This window comes from Bos grunniens, chromosome 5 (assembly GCF_055505025.1).
Source record: "Bos grunniens cultivar Pamir isolate PY7600 chromosome 5, Bosgru_T2T1.0, whole genome shotgun sequence".
In the NCBI taxonomy this organism is placed as follows: domain Eukaryota; kingdom Metazoa; phylum Chordata; class Mammalia; order Artiodactyla; family Bovidae; genus Bos; species Bos grunniens.
In genome coordinates this window covers 91,755,599-91,778,247 of record NC_141169.1, presented here as the reverse complement: position 1 = coordinate 91,778,247, position 22,649 = coordinate 91,755,599, and the positions used below count along the sequence as shown (strand labels likewise).

General features: G+C 38.9%; 1 protein-coding gene across 9 annotated transcripts in view; it reads left to right on the top strand.

Annotated features, from left to right (window-relative positions):
• Positions 1-22,649, top strand: part of PLEKHA5 (pleckstrin homology domain containing A5) — a 262,192-nt gene that overhangs the window by 98,932 nt on the left and 140,611 nt on the right. The window lies entirely within an intron of this gene.

Here is a 22,649-nt window from a genome sequence, read left to right as displayed (position 1 = left end):
GTGAGTTAACTAGCTGTTTTATTCTATTCTGTAATTCCTAGCAAGGCTCTGTCTTTACTTGTATCTTCTGCATTTTTTATACTAACTTGTAGCTTTATGTAGCAAAGTAACTTAGCTCGACTGGGAAAAAATTGTTTCTGCTATCCATATCTCACTCTTTTGAAATATTTTCAGTATATTTCTGAGGTGACAAGTTTGTGAATTGCTATGATGGTATTCCTCCGTGTTCTCTACAGATTTCATTTGCTCACTGGTGCTGAATAATGCTAGCAGAATTGTGTGCTGAGGGAATTCAGGATTTGTCTGGGTGGACAGTCTAACAGTTTTGCTCTTAGATTTTAATTAAATTAATCATTTTTTTTTTACTTTCACATTTTAAAACTATATGTAATAAAGCAGTGGTAAGAATTTAGCCTAAAAGCAAGAATTTTAAAACTGTATCTAATAAAGTAACAGCACAAGAGCAAGAATTCTTTAAAGAGAACGAGAGGCTCTGTTGTCCATGTTTTTACATAGGTGGTTCAAAAATAAATTGGCTTTATAATGTAATTGATCATTTAAAAACTACTCTAAAAATGATATGAATTTGTTAACACTGTAAAATATGTTGCAGTTATTCAGGATTCATATTTAGAATTTGTTTTTAGTTATTGAATTAGCTTTAAAAGTGTTGTGAGTACAGTAATTGTGCCAATTGGGGCTCTTCTTACTTCCCTTGAGTTCATATTACAGTGATTGCTGGGCAGATAATCTTAAAATGTTTTGTGATTATTTGTTATCCAACATATTCATGTTTTACCATGAAGTTAAAGGAGAAAAAAAATTTTTGCAATTTTTTTATATTCTTATAATATCAAGCAACATTTAAAATCTATACATCATTATTTCATAATAAACATGATCTTGATTATGTTTATAATAGATAAACTTGGCAAACAAGTCTTCAGGGTATTCTCCTAAAGACTAAAATCGCATACTCTGACCAAGATAAATCATATTTTTGAAGATTTGAGAAAAAGCATAAAATTACCATGTTTATTTCCTTGGGGAAAAATCATGTTGGTGACTAAACAGAAATGTCAGGTAGGGAAATTGAGGTATAGAAGGCGCATTAAAGAGCTCTAGAAAAACGACGAGGGGGTGGGAAAAATAGGAAGAGAATACGAAAAGCCTAGTGCCTTCAAATGCCAGGCAATTATGGGATGCTTTCCTAAAATATCTTTGTTTTGAGAACTGCCCCCACTATGCCATTTTCCAGGATTGGCACCTGTGAAGGAGGTGGGTGTGTACTTAAGCTTGTATATTCATGGAAACAGGAGGGTTAGCAGTTAGAGACGAGAACTGGGTGACATCCTCAAGAAATCTGTTCCCACTTCTAAACACTGACTCATTTGTATGGCCTGGGGCAGCACGTACACCCGGTTTATTTCCACTTATTTTTAATATATAATAATATTTTCCCATGGTAATAGAAGGTTCATTTAAGGTTTCTAAAGTAATAATAAGATGATTTCTTGGACTGTGGCAAAGATTTGCCAGGGCTGTATGTCATTCACAGAGAGCTACTGTGGGGAAAAAGCAAATACTGCTTTGATAGAATCCTATCAACTGTTTTCTTTTTTAATGAAAAATATTTCAAATGTGTAAGTTCTCTGTGGTCTTTGAATTTTTCAGAGATACATATTCCATGTATATTATATAATTAGAAGATTGCAAATTTTAACTCCCCCCCCCTTATTTACTCATGAAATAATCATGAAATTTTCATGGCAAAATACACTATTTTCTTTTACGTATTTAGTCCCATTTACCTCTAATCATAGATCTTCTGTAGAAGATAAATGGATAATCAGTAGAAGATCTATTAAAGAAAATAGTAAGAAATACTGAGGAAATGAAAAGAGGGGACTATGAAAAGAAAAATTACTAAGACAAGGATTTCTTTGCTAGGTTTCTGAAGATGAAGCATATACCGCTATATTTGGTTCTTTTCCACATCATTAAGTTCATGCAGTCACTTATTTAACTTAACATCTGCCTAATGAGGAGCATTTATTTCCCTAGCTTTTATGAAGTTCAGTAGGACTTAAAGGTCCCCAGTGGTGTTAGCTGAAAATGGGGTCTGTGGTCAAGTAAGTTTAGGTAACAGTGGGCCTCTAACATCTTATTCAGAACTTTTTTCTCTGGAATATAGTTTACTTTGAAAAGAGAAACCAGTACATGATATTAAACATTAAGCACACATTTCAATTCTGAATATATTTTGTATATTGAAATATCCAGATAAGTGAAGGAAGAAGTAGGGATTTGTATATATCTTCCAGAAAATTACCTCAGTTCTTTTCTCATTACGTATTTAGAAGAATCATCTTAGAACCACAGTGTAAATGGGACTTACAGGGTATGATTAGATTTGGTGATAAAAATGATGCCAAAGTTACATTTTTTTAAAGTCCTAAACTGTAGAAGCATTGGCAGTGAAGGATTTGGGGCACAATGTGACCACGTAAGGATTTTGATAATTCTCACAAGTTCTCATTCGTTCTCAAAGTTACTTCTAGATTAGACCCCTGGAGAAACAAATTAATTTTAAAAATATTTGTAATGGGAAATAACTGGAAGTTATAGTCTGGTGGGCCTAGGTATTTCTCTGTCCTCTGTGTTTTCAGTAGTAAATAGAAATGTCAGTTCTTTTTTAAAGATTTATGGGAATTGAATTTTATGAAAATACTGTAGCATGATGTTAGTCACAAAATACGTATAGAATAAATGTCTGTCTTCTTAATTTCCTTTCCAAACAATTAAGTTATTTTCTGTATTAAAGATTTTTCAAAATATTACCTATCAGCTGTCTGAAATATCAGATTCATAGAACTGTACTGATTTACAGTGGCAACCCACTCCATATTCTTGCCTGGAGAATCCCATGGACAGAGAAGCCTGGCGGTCTACATACAGTCCATTTGGTTGCAAAGACTCGAACACAACTGAAGTGACTTAGTACACATGGATAAATAATAATATACTTGGAATCTCCTTATAATAACATACTTTTAAAACCAGAATGCATGCATGATGAAATGTTAAAAGGGTCTCAGTGGCTTAGTCAACTTCTAAAAATAGAGTAGTTGCTAAATACCTGTTACGTTCCAGCTGTGTTTGGCCTAGTAGACAAAGTGATAAGTATTTTAGCTAAAAAACAAATACTCAGATTTGTTTCTATTAGTATTTAAACAATGTTAAATAAATAAAATTAAATTTAGTGAAGTATGAACTCTTAAATTAGTGGAAACCCAACTGTACCGTACACAGTAGGCACTTAACTAAATGAGGGAAAGTGAAGTCACTCAGTCGTGTCTGACTCTTTGAGACCCCGTGGACTGTAGCCTACCAGGCTCCTCAGTCCATGGAATTTTCCAGGTAAGAGTACTAGAGTGGGTTACCATTTCCTTCTCCAGGGGATCTTCCTGACCCACGGATCAAACCCTGGTCTCCCACATTGCAGGCAGGTGCTTTACCGTCTGAGCCACCAGGGAAGCTTAACTAAATGTGTACCAAATTGAATTTTTTCTTCTCAAATTTTTCATCCATATCAATGAATAACCTGCTTAAGAACTTATATATTTTTTTGTTCTTTACTTTTGTAAAACTTGTCTTTAAAAAAAAAATTCATAATATTATTAAGAACACGTTAAAATTATTAGATTCCACTCTGTTATGTAATCTCCATATGAGACAATAATATGAATTGATATAGACTTTTAAAAAGAAAACTAAATAATTCTTTGTTGACCTTGATAAATTTTGTAATTACTTATAGCCAGAAAGTCTAGAACTCTGTGCCCAGCCATTGAGATCTGTCTCAATGTAGCCCTTTTAGAGCAAAGTTGTTCAGCCATCAGAGATTGAATGGCTGTGTGGGTTGGCACTGGAGAAACACCTTAAATACTTTGGCTTTTGGGCCATGGCCATTGTACACTTCCTTCTCTCGAGCACATTTCTTCTGACACTGGCTTTTTGGCAAATTTAAAGTCAGTTAACTAACTCGATATAAAACTTTTAATGAGAGCTCAGGGGGGCATAAATGATTTAAGATACATACATCAAAATGTTATGCATATGTAATCCCATTACTTGGGGCTTCACTGGTGGCTCAGTGGTAATGAATCTGCCTGCCAGTGCAGGAGACTTGGGTTTAATCCTAGGGTTGGGAAGATCCCATGGAGAGGGGAAAGGTAACCCACTCCAGTATTCTTGCCTGGAACATCCCATGGACAGAGGAGCCTGGCAGACTGTATAGTCCATGGGGTTGCCAAGAGTTGAACACAACTGAGCAACTAAACCTTTCACTTTCAATCCCATTACTTAACCTAACTTGACATAACTCTTTAATTAGGTCACTAATAGATGGTTACTGAACTCTGATCAAATTCCTGTGAGTTTGCCCTCAGTCCGTTGTTTCCTTGATGTTTTGTTGATAGTGCCCAGATGACCTGCTCCATTTCATGTTGTCAGCCTCTCAACTGTTTCTGACTCAGTCATTTTCTCATCTAGATTCTTCTTAGCAACCTTTCATCAAGTACTTGTTGGGATTTACAGCTCAGACATTTAGTCCAGGAATCATATTTCAATGTTTCTATTTCTTAGGTTCGTTTTGCTCTTTCTTCCCATTAATCTTTGATTCATTCATCTGTAGGCTTTTTTTTTTTTTAACTTGGCCATTTTGAGGCTGTGGGAATCTTAGTTCTCCAACCAGGGATTGAACCCTGGCCCCTTGCAGTGCGAGGATGGAGTCCTAACCAGTGGGCTGCCAGGGAATTCCCAGGATTGCTCATCCAGGTCTTTGCTCATGTCTCGCACAGAAGAAAAGAGACTTTCAGTTAGTCACACGCATGGGATCCATCTTGCCTAACTTATGTTAAATAGTTTCAGTTTTGTGTAGCCTGTATTTCCTCAGGCGTCATTGGCTTGAGCAACAAAAAGTAAGAACTACAGGTCAGAATAAAGGTTAAAAATAATAGCAGCAGTAACAATAGCTTTACGTTGTTTCCAAACAGAAATATCTCCTTCCCACCCACATTAAGTGTAATGTTCGAATGCACACAAACCGTCTCAGGTGCTCCGGTTTCTAGAATGTCTGTTCTGTTTGACTGATTGTGGGCATGCTCTCCTTGCCAGGTCTGCCACACGTATTTCCTGAGGGTTGAGCCTTAAAATGGCTTGAATTACAGTGTACTGTAATAACCTCAAAATGATTCCTCCTCAGCAAGTTGTTAGCCCACTGGCTCTGAACTGAATTTGTAAACTTTTTCTCTTCTGTCATGATGACATGCTATTTCTTCCCCGTTATCCTGAGTGCTGCAAGGGAGATTACAGAATGGCCCTTTATTCTGAGTCTCAAGCCTCCTGCCTCTTCAGTGACATACTCAGACTCACGTGGAAGTGAAATACCTACCGGCGGCTCCCTGACCCACGCACTTACTTTAGGGGCACTTTGTTTTCATTTTGCTTCAAAAAATTGATAGTTTGATTTGGTTAGCAGGTTAGGCTCTTATTCTGGCATCTCTGTTAAATTTGAAATTAATTTAAACTGTGGTTTTCCTTGCTTTAACCTAACAGGTGTACATGTTCTCAAATCTTACTGAATTCTGAGAAGCGAGGGTACAAATATTACTGAATCTGGGACCAAGGACATCTACCCCAAGTTATTTAGGAGCCTGAGATGGGCGTGGTCACTTTACTCCAGGATGCTCTGCAGGTTGAATGTCAGTCTTATTTGGTTTCTGAGAATGGAGACAGACCAAGTTTCTCATTAAGCCTAGTGTAGAATTGGTATTTTGGTGGTTTAAGAGCCATATTTACTCCACTGTAAAGGACTAGATGGGCTTCCCTGGTGGCTCAGTGGTAAAGAACCTGCCTGTCAGTACAGAAGATGCAGGTTCAATCCTTGGGTCAGGAAGATCTCCTGGAGAAAGGAAATGGCAACCCACTCCAGTATTCTTGCCTGGGAAATCCTGTGAACTGAGGGGCCAGGCTGGACAACAGTGTGTGGGGTTGCAAAGAGTCAGACACGACTGACCGACTAAAATAGCAACAACCGAGGACTAGACATTGAATATGCGATTTAGAGAACCTTTAATGGAAAATGCACATCTGAGTGAAGTCCTGCAGATATTCTGAGATTTTAATTTCTGCCATTTTTCAAGTATAAGTTTAAAATCTACTTTGTAAAGATAGAAAAATCACAAGTCTAGAGCAGAGTCTCTGGGACTTATTTGATACAGATGGAATTACCCTTGCTGAAGCCATCATTTAGCATGGAAGATATCCAGTGGAAGAGGTTCAGAATTAGGGATCAAAATCTTCATGTCTGTTCATGGCTTGTCTGCTGTCTCACACACGTCTTTGGGGCTTTTTTAAAAAACAGTTCTAATGAACTATGGTACAGATTTTTTTTCCTGTGTATCAGAAGAGAAAGTGTGCTTTGAATATAAGCATAAATTTTTCTTGGAGCTAGACTTTTTCCTTAAGAATAAATTTCTGAAAATACAGTTTAAGTCAACAAGAAAGTACAATTTTCATCTACTAAAAGCAACTTTATAAGTATTTCAGAAACATATCTTTCTTTTGAGGCCAAGTTGCTTGTGTCAAGAAAGGGAGAACTGCGGCAGTTAACATCCAGCCAGCAGAATCCATCTGGAAGATGAATAACTTAGTCTTAGTAAATAGTGAAAAAATCTTTCTGTATCAAAAAATAGAAACTGTAGGGCAAAGGATGTGAAGGTCGAGAGACTTCATCAGCTGGTCTGTTTCCTAGTTGGTCAGAGACCTTCCCATTTTCAGTACCTTTTCTCCACTTCCCTAAAGAGTTATTAAGGAAGCAAGAGGTTTTTTTTTTTCCCCCTATAACCAAAGAGTTGGCTGGTTTATAGATTTTGGCAATGACATTTGACAGGATTACTGATGTAATATGAGGCAGTGACATGAAGCTTAGTGCATTGGATGCTTTGTAGGGCTCATGGAAGAAGGTTACATTGTACCCGTTTTTCTTTTTTAATGCTTAAAAATTAAAAAGTAATACTGTAAAGATATTACAGGCCTACAAAGGACAGGGATAAAAATGCCCACATACTCACTATCATGGAGAAAGAAATGGCAGCCCACTCCAGTATTCTTGCCTGGGAAATCCCACAGACAAGCTACAGGCAGGAGAGTTGGACAGAACTGAGTGACTAAACAATATTTACTATCTAGTTTAAGAAGAAAGAAGTTGCCAGTACATTTTAAGCCTTGTATATCATGTGTACAATTTATGACTGCACTGCACATTTCAATTATTTTCGGATAGCTGAGGACTGACTTAATATTAAATGTCTAGTTCCTCTTTTAATGTTAGATTTATATCTAACAATATCTAAACAATTTTGAGATATTATTCAGTTTCTCTTTTTTCCTCCTTTTTTTTAATTATTATAACAAATTTGAATCTTTGATAGTGTTTTCCTCTGTATAAAATTCTTCTCAAAAAGTAATTGAAGCTACTTGATCAGGTGGATCAGGTATCTTAGTAGATGGTGACTTTTAGTAGTACTGGGCTGGAATAGCAAGACCATAGCTATCAGAGCAGTTTTTGTGAAACTGCCCTGTGAGTATAAAGAAAGGAAGACAGTGGAAGTTGCCCCTTACAGCTTTGGGACTTTGTTCTTGGGTCTTGTAAAACCTCCTGCTTCCAGCTAAGTAATGATCCCTGGATGTTTACTGATCATGTCCTGGTCTCCAGAACCTGGAAGGTCGCCTTACATGGCAAAGGTTTCGTACTGGGACTTCCTTGGTGGCACAGTGGCACATGGATGGGAATCTGTCTGGCAGTGTAGGGGACATGGGTTTGATCCCTGACCTGGGAAGATTCCACGTGCTGCGGACCAGCTAAGCTTGTGTGCCACAAATACTGAAGTTCACACACCTTAGAGCCCATGCTGTAGAGAAGCTGCCTCAGTGAGAAGCCTGCGCACTGCAATGAAGAGTAGCCCTGCTCCCCATAACTAGAGAAAGCCTGCATGCAGCAGTGAAGGCTCAGAGCAACCAATAAGAAATATTAAAAAAAGTACCTTGAGATGGGGAGATGATCCTGGATCCTGGGAGTTGGAAGTACATATAATCACAGTGTCCTTGTAAGGGGAGGTGGGCAGAGGAGATTTCAAGCACAAGAGGAGAAGGCAATGTGACCCCAGAGGCAACAATGGAGTGGTGGGGCCACAAGCCAAGGAACACCAGGAACACCAGCATCTATCCATAGAAGAGACAAAGGATGGCTTCTCTTCCAGAGCCTCCCTGAGGGACTGTGGCCCTGCCAACACCTTGATTTTCATGCAGCTTCAACTGGTTTCAGCCTGTTTTCTTATCTGCAGAACTGTGAGAGAATAAATTGCTATTGCTTAAAGCCACGAATGTTGTGATAATTTGTTTTGATAGTCATAGGAAACTGATGGCACACCACCGACCTGGGTTGTTTGGCTCACGTGCATTCCACCTTTGTCTGTTCACGCTGCAGAATCTGGAGGGGTAACCTCACAGTTGAGAAAGGGCTGAACCAGGGACCCAGAGACTTGCATGTTACGCATCCTACATAGCTATGAAACTTAAAAGAATTCTGGCCTAAACATACCTGCCTTATTCTGAAAAGGATGAAGACAGCTCGCTCACAAATTTGAAACAACACAGGGAGAGAACTTTAAAACAAATAAGAAAGATGACACATAGAAAAATAATAACAAAAATAACTAAGTCAGGAGAAACTTGGAGTAAGTCACTTTACCTCTGCTGGCCTCTGATTCTTGACTTCAGAAAGAGGCCTGTTGTTACCATCCATGTAAGGATTAGGTTGCACATCATAAAATGCTGCTCACATATTAGGTTTGTTTACAATCATTATTTCCATATGTCATCCCGTGACCACAGTGTTTGCTAATTGAATTTTTGGAGGAGATGGGAGTACTTTTTCCTCTTTGTACATTAACACAAAACATTTTGTAAGTCATATATCTGATAAGAGACTTGTATTTAGAATACATTTTTTTAAAACTCCCACAGCTCAATCATAAAAAGATAAATAGCCCAATTTAAAAATGGGCAAAAGATCTGAGTACTTTGCCAAAGAAGAGTAAGTTCTTGCAAGATGCTAAACATCATTAGCCGTCACAGAAATGCAAATCAAATCCATAATGAGCTCTCACTTCAAACCCACTAGGATAGCTGTAATCAAAAAGATGGGCAATAGCACGCGTCGACAATGATGTGGAAAAATTACTGCTCTCCTCCATTCCTGGTGGGAACATAAATGATGCAGCTGCTTTGAAGAACAGTTTGATGGTTCCTCAAAAAGCTAAACATGGAGTTACCAAACAACTGGGTGGTTCCACTCCCTGTTGTATATCCAAGAGATTTGGAAACGTGTATGCAAAACATGTACACGAACATTCCTAGCAGCATCATTCAGAATAGCCTCGAAGTGGAAGCCAATGACAGCTTGTAAATGGACAAACAAAATGTACTCTGTCCAAACACAGGAATCATGCTTGGTGACAAAAAGAAATGAAGTATTAATACATGCTATAACATGAATGAACCTTGAAAACATTATGCTAAATAAAAGAAGTCATTCACAAAAGACCACATATTATATAATCTTATTTATATGGCTTCCTAGGTGGCTCAGTGGTAAGGAATCCACCTGCCAATGCAGGAGATGCAGGTTCGGTCCCTGGGTCAGGAAGTTCCCTTGGAGGAGGAAATGGAAACCCACCTCCAGAATTCTTGCCCGGAGAATTCCGTGGACAGAGGAGCCTGGTGGGCTACAGTCCATGGGGTTGCAAAAGAGTTGGACACAACTTAGCAACAGAACAACAAGGTGTATATGAAATACCCAGAAAAGGTAAATCTGTAGAGACAGAAAGTAGATGGAGGTTGCCAGGAGCTAGGAAGAGGAGGTAACGATGAACTGCAAATAGGTCCGGGTTTTCTTCTGAGGTGTTTAAAATATTCTAGAGTTGATTACAGCAATAGTTGCTCTGTTTTGTGACTATCTACAAACAATCGTACAATTTAAATGATTAAATTCTATGGTACATGAATCCAAAAAGAAGTTATTTTTCAAAGTAATACTAGATCATCATAAAGAAATTAGAAAATACAGAAAACAATTAAGGCCACTAAAACTACTGCTAATTTCACCAACCAGAGAAACCAAGAATATTTTTAATATATTGCCTTCTAGTTTTTTTCCCTCGATATGTAGACCCTCCCCAAGTATACACTTTTTCTTCCATAATAGGTGCCATATGGAATATATAATATTATATGTTTATCTCTTCACTGACAGTTTATTTTGAGCATTTTCCAAAAGATTTTTAAAATAAGTTTACTGTAAGAAAAGATACATGCTTTTTATAGAAGAGTTTTTAAAAGTGAACGTAGTAAAAAGGAACAAGTAAAAAGGAAAAAATAAAATCATTCATGATCCTGTTCTAATATTGATATTTTGCTGGGTTTTGATTTTTGTGTGTGTTCACTTTTAACCTGATGCTTCTGAATAATGGCTGTCTTGTCTTCAGATGGCTTTTCCGTATCTAATTTATGTGGTTTTCACCCTAATTAGCTAATGTCTGTCTGTTCCATCTGTCTTATAGTCATTTCTTTTTAATTTCATTTGGAGGCAGCAGAGTTAATGAGTAGTAAGATAGAGGAAGTAATTGAATCTCAGTCATGTTGAATTTGAGGAAATAGATCAAATTAGTGATTTTATGTTTCTTTCCATTACAAGGATTATAAAAAATTATATATTTTTTTAACTTTTTATTTTGTTTTGGGACATAGCCCATTAACAATGTTGTGATAGTTTCAGGTGGACAGCAAAGAGACTCAGCCATACATACACATGTATCCATTCTCCCCCAGACTCCCCTCCCATCCAGGCTCCAGGTAACATTGAGCAGAGCTCTCTGTGCTATACAATAGGACCTTGTTGGTTATCTGTTTTGAATACAGCAGTGCATACATGTTCATCCCAAACTCTCTAACTACCCCTTCTCCCCGCCCTTCCCCTTTGGCAGACGTAAGTTCATTCTCTAAGTCTGTGAGTCTGTTTCTGTTTTGTGAGTAAGTTCATTTGTATAATTTCTTTTTAGATTTTACATATAAACAATGTCATACTAAAAAATGTAAATATGGAGTAGCCATCAATTAAAATCAAAAGAGAAATAATTCCAGTTTGGTTTTAATAAAAATAAACTGTACTTTTATGTAAATATGTTGATAAGCACGTTTTGAAAAATTAATCTGTGCTCACGTTTAATCTTAAATATTTATAATTGTTGAAATATTATGTGACCAATATGTTCAGAAATTCACCAAACACTTTATATATTTCATGTTAGCAGTTGTTGAGTATCCATTATCTCATATAATCCTCGCAAGAGTCTATGGGAAAAGGTATCATTATCCCCATTTCAGAAACAGGAAAACATGTTGAGAGCATTTCTTTGAAGTTAATAGAGCTTGTAAATAGTGGAGCCAGGATTTAAACCCAGATTTAGATAACTTCAGATTTCTTTGTCTCAAACCTGAAGAACTCTGTGTTTTCAGTTCTGTTCCAGTGCTTGTGCTAGATTCCTGTGAGCCTCAGACAGCTCGTAATCTGACCTGTAGAGAGGAATCTTGACAAACCTAGAAAGCAGAGACATCACTTTGCCGACAAAGGTCTCTATAGTCAGAGCTATGGTTTTTCCAGTAGTCACGTAGGGATGTGAGCATTGAAGCGTAAAGAAGGCTGAGCACCGGAGAATTGATACTTTCGAACTGTGGTGCTGGAGAAGACCCTTTAAGAGTCCCTTGGACTGCAAGATCAAACCAGTCAGTCCTAAAGGAAACCAACCCTGAATATTCATTGGAAGGACTGATGCTGAAGCTAAAGCTCCAATACTTGAGCCACCTGATGTGAAGAGCCAACTCTTTGGAAAAGACCCTGATGCTGGGAAAGATTGAGGGCGGGAGGAGAAGGGGTCAACAGAGGATGAGATGTTTTAATGGCATCACCGATTCAGTGGACATGAGTTTGAGCAAACTCCAGAAGATGGTGAAGGACGGGGAAGTCTGGTGTGCTGCAGTCCTTGAGGCCACAAACAGTCATACATGACTTACCCACTGAACAACAACAAAGAACTTTTGTTCTTTCTGCCTAGCTTTTCTGCTGGGAAGAAAAGCAGGAGTGGGTCACAGTCAAAGCAAGAGTGACCAGCAAGAGCAAAGGCTTGAAGATCTCTTCAAGGAACAGTTACTCCAGGGCTGCTGTGGGGGTGAGGACTTTGGGTAGGCAGCTCAGGAGTGTTAGTCAACCATTTGTCAGGGTTTACATAGGAGAGCAGAGCAAGACAAGCCTGCATATTAGAAAGCTAAACCTGCCTCAGTGTGGAGGATACCCTGGCAAAGGAGGAGATGTTAGGAAGACATCAGTGATCTTGATTGAGGGAGAGGGGTGAAGTGAGGTGACAGTCCTTGGAGGAGTGAAGGGCAGGGAGCAGGGTAGTGCACACAACCTGTGTGAACTAGTCTTTGGGCCTAGAAAGAAAGCACTTCCCTGATAGCTCACATGGTAAAGAATCTGCCTGTTGTGTGGCGGACCCCTGGGTTGGGAAGATCTCCCGAAGGAGGGCCTGGCAACCCACTCAAGTATTCTTGCCTGGAGAACCCCATGGACAGAGGAGCCTGCTGGGCTACAGTCCATGGGGTCACAGAGAGTTGGACATGACAGAGTGGCTAAAACTTTCACAACTTCACTTAAGATGTGTCAAAGAATGGGAATGCCTAAAGTGTGTTTTTTATCTGTAAAGTAGGAGCCAGGAGAGAGGTGCTTGAAGATGCAAGAAAGAGAAGAAACAGTGTTAGAACAAGGTCCCAGGGATTTGGGAAGAAAACAGGGCAAGGATATAAAATGGGGGACAGACATCTCATCTTCTGAAGACTTGAAGGAAGAAATAAAAATGGATGTGAGTTGAGTAAGTGATAGTTGCTAAGTCATGTCTATCTCTTTGCAACCCCGTGGACTGTAGCCCACCAGGCAAGAGTACTGGAGTGGGCTGCCATAAACTTGAAGGAAGAAATGGATGTAACTTTAGTCAAATTTAGCTGTAGGGCAGCCAATGTCTACTTGGGGGCACAGGAGGAATTGGGTAGGTAGCTTAAAGAGAGTGACCAAAATTTTTAGAGTAGCTGCCAAAGGGAGAATAAAAGCAAATTTAAATGTTGCCTGCCAAGTGGTGGTAAATCTGGAGCTGGAAACCAGAAATTGTTAATGACATTAGTCTGTGCTGGTAGATGCTGGGTTTCATTTGAAAGCAAGTATTTTTCTTCTTGTCTTTTCCTTTCTTTTCCTTCCTTCCCTTCCCTTTCATTTTTTTTTTTAAATGCAGAATTTATTTACTAAAAACTAGTTCTTCTCTTCTTTTGCAGTACTTGAAATCCATGTCAGTTTGTTTAGTTAGCCAAAAGTTTTTTTTTAATGTGAAATATAAAAGTATGTTATGAGTTATTAATAATACAGAAGCTATAATAGAATCCAGACGTTGAATAACTATTTATTGTTTCATATTCTAGCGTGCAGAGATGGCCAAAATAGCATGGACTCTGACACACAAACAGCTGAAATTTTAGCCATGTGTGTGTATGCATGTGTGGGTTGCATATAAGTAGTTTGGATCCAACCACCTCCTTCAAATTACATTTGAAATTTCCAAAAGCATTTTTACTGGGTTGGCCAAGATTTTATGGAAAAACCTAAACCAACTTTTTGGCCAACATGATATATTTGAAACCATATATTCATGTGCTGTAAATGTCCTAGTAAGGCATATTCAAGACCCAATCATATTCCCTGAGATCCCTTTAAAAAAATCTATTTAGCAATTTTAGAGAAATCACAAAGTATTTAGCAAATGTAGAGAATGTTCCATTCAATTGTTACTGGAGCGCTGCATTATAGCTCAAAGAAGTGCTGGGTTTTGGTTTTCAGACTGAATTTGCGTCTTTAAAGATAAAGTGATAATTTAACAATTAGTCCCCAACTTATAAACAAGATGAATTTTCCAGATAAGAATACTGGAGTGGATTTCCATTCCCTTCTGCAGGGGTCTTCCTGACCTGGGGAGTGAACCCAGGTCTCGTGCCTTGCAGGCAGATTCTTTACCATCTGAGCCACCAGGGAACTCCAAGTGGTGTAATAGACACTACAAAATGTTTACAGCAGAACAGGCAAACTTCCTATAGCTTTTCGTTACAGCTGCATTTGAAAAAACCTAAGGAAATGACATTGGTCATATCTTTTGATGGTCTCATTCATACCTTTTTACAAAACTTTATTTTCAAGAAGAGAATTGCTGAATCACAGGATATGTGTATATTGAACTTTAGAAAATACTGTCAGGGGCTTCCCTGGTGTCTCAGTGGTAAAGAATCCATTTGACAATGCAGGAGACACAGGCTCCAACCCTGATCCAGGAAGATCCCACATGTCTAGGATCAACTGTGCTCACGGGCCACAACTCCTTAGCCTGTGCTCTAGAGCCTGGGAGCCGCAACTGCTGAAGCCTGAACACCCTAGAGCGTGGACTCTGCATCAAGAGAAGTCACCGCCGCGAGAGGCCCACGTACTGTAACTACAGAGTAGCCCCCACTCTTGGCAACTAGAGAAAAGACCGCTCAGCAGCCAAGACCCAGCACAGTCAGAAATAAATAGAAAATACCGCCAAGCAGTGTCTGAGTAGCTATACAACTTAGGCTTCCAAAAGTATTGTGAGAAAGTTCTAGTGGGCCCACATCTTCACCAAAAATATATATATTGCCAGTCATCTTTTTAGACATTGTTATTCTGCTTTGGTCCTTTGCATTTCCATATAAATTATTGAATCGGTTTTAATTTCCACAAGAAATCTTGCTGGAATTTTAATGGTAATTGTATTGAACCTGAAGGTCAGGTTGGAGACAGTCGACATCTTTGCAGTATGGGTATTGCTCCAGCTCCTAAGAACTTTTATAACTTTACTCAGTAGTATTTTGCAGTTTTCTGTGTAAAGGTCTTGTACAACTTTTGACATGCTGGTGCTTTATAAGATACATGGAATGATATAAATGTGCTTTAGAAATGGGACCAGCAGGTTGAATTCCTAATTATAATCCTTGTAGCTTTGAAGCCAGTAGTCTAGTTTTGTATGGCAGCCCACCCTATGTCAAAAGAGATGGGATATGTGTGGGTTTTCCAGTTGTTTATGCAGCAAATATCCTACCATGTGCTTCATAGATAACTGCCGTATGTCTAGCACTTTTCTAAACACTGGGAAGACGGTGATAAACCCCAGAATAAGGTATTTGGAATTCAATTCACTACCGGAAAAGAAAAGAAAGCTTGACTAAAGTGGTAGATAGCCAGAATTGCAGAGTATATTTAGGCACTGAGAAGTTGAGAGGCTAGGCACATATGGGATGATCTGTCCTCTGCTTAGTTGCTCGGTTGTATCTGACCCCTTGTAACCCCATGGACAATAGCCTGCCAGATTCCTCTGTCCATGGGGATTCTCAGGCAATAACACTGGAGTTGCCATGCCCTCCTCCAGGGCATCTTCCCAACCCAGGAATCCTGCATTGCTGGTGGATTCTTTATGGTCTGAGCCACCAGGGAAGCCCATGAATACTGCAGTGGGTAGTCTGTTCCTTCTCCAGGGGATCTTCCCTACTCAGAAATCAAACCAGGATTTCCTGAGTAGTAGACGGATTCTTTACCAGCTGAGCTACCGGGGAAGCCAATGGAATGATCTATATAGTATACAAAGAGGTTGGCATAAGGCCTCACATATTTGTACTTGATAACCTGGTTGTGGCAGTTGATACTATCATACCTATTGTGGGGAAAAATGGGGACAAAAGTCAGAATCTTGGAGAAGTAACCTGTAATTCATGGATAGGAATAAAAATGTAGCACATGAAAAAAGTCAGAAAATTAGTCCAGGGAGCCTGGGTCGGTCCTCAGGAGAATTCACTGTTGTGGAAGCCAACGGTGTAAAGATTTCCAGTTGTCAAAAGTTGTATAGGCATCAAAGGGATGAGAAAAAGAACTCAGATAATTGATGTAGCAATTATGAGAGTACTGATTGACCTTTGAGAAAGCAGTTTTAGCAATGTGGACTCTCTAGAGAAATTTTGGCAGAAGGAGAAAGATGGGAGAACCGAAGGAAGAGTGCTTTTACATTGAAGAAAACTTAGTAATACGTGAAAGCTTTAGGAAAATTTTAATGGGTTACATTAATTTACCTATTGCTGCAAAACACATTGTCCCAAAGTGTAGCCTTTAAAAAAAAAATGATAAACATTTCTGCAGATCAAAGGTTTGCTAAGATTAGCTAGATGATTCTGGTTCAGGATCATTGGATACCATCCTAGAAGCTGACTGTCCAGGTGTGGTAATGGAAGGACATGGGTATTGTGATTTCAGTTATCTCCGTATATTAGAGAATAAGAGCATCTGCTGAGACTTGTTTAGACTGATAGGCAGGTGACTTCTCCAGTAGTTGTGGATGTGAATGAAAGAGAAATGGGATTGTCGAGTAGCATGGCTTTACACCTGTCAGGGACAATACTCTGCAGAGAGCTGAAAGGGGTCACCAGTAATTTTTGCTCAAGATGTTTTCTCCTGCAGTGTCACATGCTTGAACTGACTTATTTTTGTCCAAACCCCAACTGTTGACCTTCTTTGTAAATTTAAAAGTTGGGGACACCAGCAATTAAAAAACTACCAACTATTTAACCAGTTGTCCAAAACACTACAGGATGAGGAATAACTATGTTTTATTCTCATTTGGGAAAGGAACCTTACTTTTCATTAGACCTAACAGGAACCTTACTTTTCGTTAGACCTAACAAGAACAAGTGATAACAACATATTCTCCTATATTAAAAATTCATGACCTTAGCAGCAGTATCCAAAAATACTATAGAACAGAAATGTTGCTCCATAAAATAAATCCTTTTCTCTGTGAAAAATATATCTAAATTATATGATTGACTTTGCTCCTGTGAAAGGAAGGAGGGGGTTACAATAATTGGTCTATCTGAAGTAGAAGGTGACAACAGGTTGCCTGGATTGGAAGGGCAGGGTTTGGATGGGTTTTACTTCTCACTCTCTGCCTAAAAGAGCTTCTGAATTTTCAAATCATCTGTGTATATTTCATTTATTTATTTCTGTGTGAACAGATTATTCTGGGCATTGGGATCATCTGATTGTTTTGTTCTATTTTCTTCCACATGTCTACGTATATTTTTAAAAATTAATAATCCTTTTAAAAGATACTACTGTGTGGGTAGTGATATATAGTACATTCAAAATGTGATTATATTTCCAAACTTGAAATGCAGTCAAACCTCTTTAATAACAAACTTGTTGCTTATACGTCTATTTTTAATCCTCCAAGACTACTGTTGTTGTTAGTCACTCAGTCGTGTCTGACTCTGTGCAACACCATGGACTGTAGCCCTCCAGGCTCCTCTGTCCATGAAATTCTCCAGGAAAGAATACTGGAATGGGTTGCCACTCCCTTCTCCAGGGGATCTTCCTGACCCAGAGATTGAACCTGGGTCTCCTGCATTGCAGACAGATTCTTGACTGTCTTGAGTTTTTTGTTGTTTGTTTGGGTGTGTGTATGTGTGTGCACACGATTTGTTTTGTTTATAGAGGTGACTACAAAAGCTTCATGATTCATTTGGATATGTACTGCTCTGGATTACCTCTGTTTCTTGCTTTTTAAATTTCCTGTCATGAATTGGCAATCATAATTTAAATAGGCTAACTTACTACATAATGAGTGCTTATAGGCAACCTACTCGTATTTGAAAAGCATACTGGTGTAACATTTCACATATCCTTATATTTTTAAAATACAGTTAAATTGTTTTCAGTTTTAGTTGAATTTTTTCTCCTATGGATTTTTTTCAGAGGGAAAGATGATCTTCGACTTAATGAATATCTGGAATTTTTGGTATCATTCAAGGAAAGCTGTGTGATTAAATCTTAAATAGTTAGTTTGGGTAGATATGAAGGGGGGAAGTCATTAAAAATGGGAACAACAGAAGCACTTTTCTTTCTGCTTGTCTGTGTCGTACACTGTAGAATAGCATTTGGTACACACACTCACCCCAGATTTTTCTTTTTCCTAAAAAAACAAATTCACACAAAGAGAAAATCAAAAACCTCTTCAATAGATGTTTTTTAAAAACCAGTGATTGAATGCATGCATCACATTGTCCCATTGAATGCTGTTATAATTCCTACAGAAAATAAAGGAGTTAATTTCCTTTATATTGTTACTAGCCACATTTCCAGGTAAAAAGCCACCTGAGAAAAATGACCAGTTAACTGACTTGGAATCTGCACCATTAAGCTTGACTGAAGTATGGAAATGGAACATAGATGTTTACCAAAGCCCTAGTAGTGGATCAGATCAGATCAGATCAGTCGCTCAGTCGTGTCCGACTCTTTGCGACTCTTTGCGACCCCATGAATCGCACACGCCAGGCCTCCCTGTCCATCACCTGCGCCATTTATTTTACATGGTTTGTATTTTAAATAGCACAGCTCTCAATCTTTTATAAAGCCAGACTGTGCTCAGAATTTATAATTAATGTGTTAAAAGCTCTATAGTGCACTTGTTTCATGAATGTACCTTAATTTCAATTATTTCTCTGCAGAAGACTGGTGTTTGAGATTGATTGCATTTTATGTACTGCCTTTTTTTTTTTTTTAAATAAGACCAAAGAATCAAGTAGTTTGTTGTTGGTTCTGTTTTTGCTGACCTAGGTGAAATGATGAGATTGATTTATAATCTCTTCTCTAGTAAATTGTGTACATCTGAACAAAAGCCAATTCTTTTATAAAAAATGTCTTTATTCAACAATAAGAAAACAACTCAATTAAAATATGAGCAAACAAAGATTTGAGTAGACATCTTGCCAAAGAAAATACACAGATGGCCAAGAAGTGTATGAAAAGATGCTCAACAGGTTTGTCATTGGGGAATTCAAGTTGAGTAATAGTAAGATAACACTACACACCTTTGAGATAGGCTAAAATCCAAAAAAAACTGGCAATATCATCTGCTGGCAATGTTGTGGAGCAACAGAAACTCCATGACGCATTGTTGTGTTGGAAACAAAATTGGAAGACAGTTTGGCAGTCTCTTATAAAGCTAAAGATAGTCTTAGCATACAATTTTGTAATCATGCGTCTTGATATTTACCCAAATGAGTTGAAAACTTATGTCCACACCAAAACCTTGTACATGATGTTTATAGCAGCTTTATACATAGTTGCCAAAACTAGAAGCAGCAAAAATTATATCTTTTAAGGGGTGAATGGATAAACAAACTGGTACATCCATATATAATGAAATATTATAGAGCAGTAACAAAAAATGGACAAGCCACAAAAAGACACAGTTCATTTCAGTCACTCAGTTGGTTCTGACTCTTTGCGACCCCATGGACTGCAGCATACCAAGCTTCCCTGTCCATCACTGATTCCCAGAGCTTGCTCAAACTCATTTCCATCGAGTTGGTGATGCCATCCAACTATCTCATCCTCTGTCATCCCCTTCTCCTCCTGCCTTCATTCTTTCCCAGCATCAGAGTCTTTTCCAGTGGGGTTGGGATAACCCCTGAAGAAGGAAATAGCAACCCATGCCAAGGATTCTTGCCTGGAAAATTCCATGGACAGAAGAGCCTGGCAGGCTATGGGGTCTCAAGAGTCAGACATGACTTAACGACTAAACCACCACTGCCAAATGAAAGAAACCAATCTAAAAAGTCAGCGGAACTGCATGGTTCCATGGACATTCTGGAAAAGGCAAAGCTATAGAGTCAATGAAAAGATTAGGGGTTTGGGAGCAAGGAGGGTTGAACATGTAAAGCACAGGTAATTTTTAGGGTGGTAAACCATTCTGTGTAATGTTGGAGTTGAGGTAACTGGACAAAACCCATTGGATTTTACTCACAAAGAGTGAAACAAAACTATACATATTCTAAAAATCACTTAGGGATCACAGGACAGGATGCAAACTGTGATAAAAGAAGCTAACTGTTACAGAATTATGACACAACCTTACTGGGGCAGAAAGTTACGGACCAGAGTGACTTTGAAGGGAATGGTATCTATAAGACTAAAGACAAAAGACACTGTACACACCTATGGCTGATCCATGCTGGTGTTTGACAGAAAACAACAAAATTGTGTAAAGCAATTATCCTTCAATTAAAAAATAATTTTTTTACAAAGGCACTGTACATAAACACTCTAGGGTCAGGAAAAACAGGGAAACTCTGAGAAGTGTCACAACCAAGAAGAGCCTGAGAACACAAAGACTGAATATAACATATGGTACCCTGGGTGGGCTTCTGAAATAGAAATATGACGTTAGGGAAGATGTAGTAAGTATCACCTAATTTACTGATATGTTTGTTCTTAGCTGCAGGAATCACACAATGTAGTTGTATGTGTGCACCCTCTTAGGGGCACACAACAGCCCCTCTTGCTAGGCACACTCAATCATTGCTAACTGAACTAGTGAAAGAGCGCAGAGCTGGTTCAAGCACTAGAAACTTCCATTAATTCACAAACCACCTCTTGCCATGAAGAATTTGAAATGGCTTGTTAACAAAGACAGTAAGTTAACAATAAATACATCAAGAAGGGAGGTGAAAAATCAGTGCCAGAGAAAATAACATGTTTGAGTCAGACCCAGAAGTGTACGTAAATATTTTTTTAAACAGAGGTATGTCAGGTTTCATTTTAGTTACTCTTTAATCCTGGGATGACATGCCTGAATGCCTGAGAGCCAGGTGAATACTGTAAACATGTGCATTGGGTCAAGCGTAATGCCGTTGGGGTGGGGAGTGTCTACCTTCCCTGCCAGTGGCAGTCACTCCATCCAACTCCACGCTTTGGGGAGGTAGCTACCAGTTTGCTTGGCCTAAGATTTTGCTCAGTGGATCAGCTCACATAATCCAAAAGATGTTACTAGATAAATATTTATCTGTTTTACTGAGGCAGGAAGAATACTTTATGTGTGTGAGATTTTTTGTTGTTTCGTTCAATTATTGTGCACATCACATCTGGGATTTTATCCAAATAGCTTTGTGGTGAGTTGATCCTGGCCTAATTTTGATTCCTGCTTCCAAAATGTTGCTGATGACCCCCTCCCCATAACTGTAAAATTAATGTGTTGTTGTTGTTCAGTTGCTAACTTGTGTCTGATTCTTTGAGAACCCATGGACTGCAGCACGCTAAGCTTCCCTGTCTTTCACCATCTCCTGGAGTTTGCTCAAACGCATGCCCATTGAGTCGATGATGCCATCCAACCATCTCATCCTCTGTCATTCCCCTCTCCTCCTGCCTTCAATCTTTCCAAGTATCAGATCTTTTCCAAAGAGTCAGCTCTTTGCATCAGGTGGCCAAAGTATTGGAGCTTCAACATCAGTCCTTCCAATGAATATTCATTGGATATTAATATGATAATACTTCAAAATTCTGTGGCTTTAATAGGTACACTTTAAAAAAGTAAGATGTGCCATTGACTTGTGAAATGTGTTGTTGTTGTTGCTCAGTTGCTCTGTCATGTCTAACTCTTTGCAACCCCATTGACTGCAGCATACCAGGCTTCCCTGTCCTTCAGCATCTCCCAGAGCTTGCTCAAAGTCATGTCCAGCAAGTTGGTGATGCCATCCAATCATCTCGTCCTCTGTCATCCCCATCTTCTCCTGCCTTCAGCATCAGGGTATTTTCAGATGAGTCAGTTCTTCACTTCAGGTGGCCAAAGTATTGGAGTTTCAGCTTCAGCATCAGTCCTTCCAATGAATATTCAGGACTGATTGCTTTAGGATCGATTGGTTTGATCTCCTTGCAGTCCAAGGGACTCTCAAGAGTCTTCTCCAACACCACAGTTCAAAAGCATCAGTTCTTCAATGCTTAGCTTTCTTTATAGTCCAACTCTCACATCCATACACAACTAGCGGAAAAACCATAGCTTTGACTAGACGGACGTTTGTTGGCAAAGTAATGTCTCTGATTTTTTGCTGTCTAGGTTGGTGATAGCTTTTCTTCCAAGGAACAAGTGTCTTTCAGTTTTGTGGCTACAGTCACCATCGACAGTGATTTTGGAGCCCAAGAAAACAAAGTCTATGTGTATGCTTTGTACCTTATAAACGTATTAGATTCTGTCAGCATTGGAGTTCTCTTTCGGCCACAATGCAACAGCACTTCTAAGACAATAAGGGATAGACATCCTCAAAAAGGGTCTCTTCATGCTCTCTGGGTGAAGTGCAGGTGGTACTTGGCTTTTGCCGGTTCTGCTGATCCCAGAGTGAGCATCTCTGTACCTAAATGTTTCATGGCCCCAGGATTGCTGGGGTTGCTCCATCTGGATGGAGACTTCTAGACAAGCACGGAGTTAGCCTCTTTTGTTGTTGCTGTTGTTTGTTTGTCTTCTGCTGGGCTCGGCCTTTCGTTGCTGTGTGGGCTTCTCTCTAGCTGCGGTGAGTGAGGGCCTGTCTCGAGTTGTGGT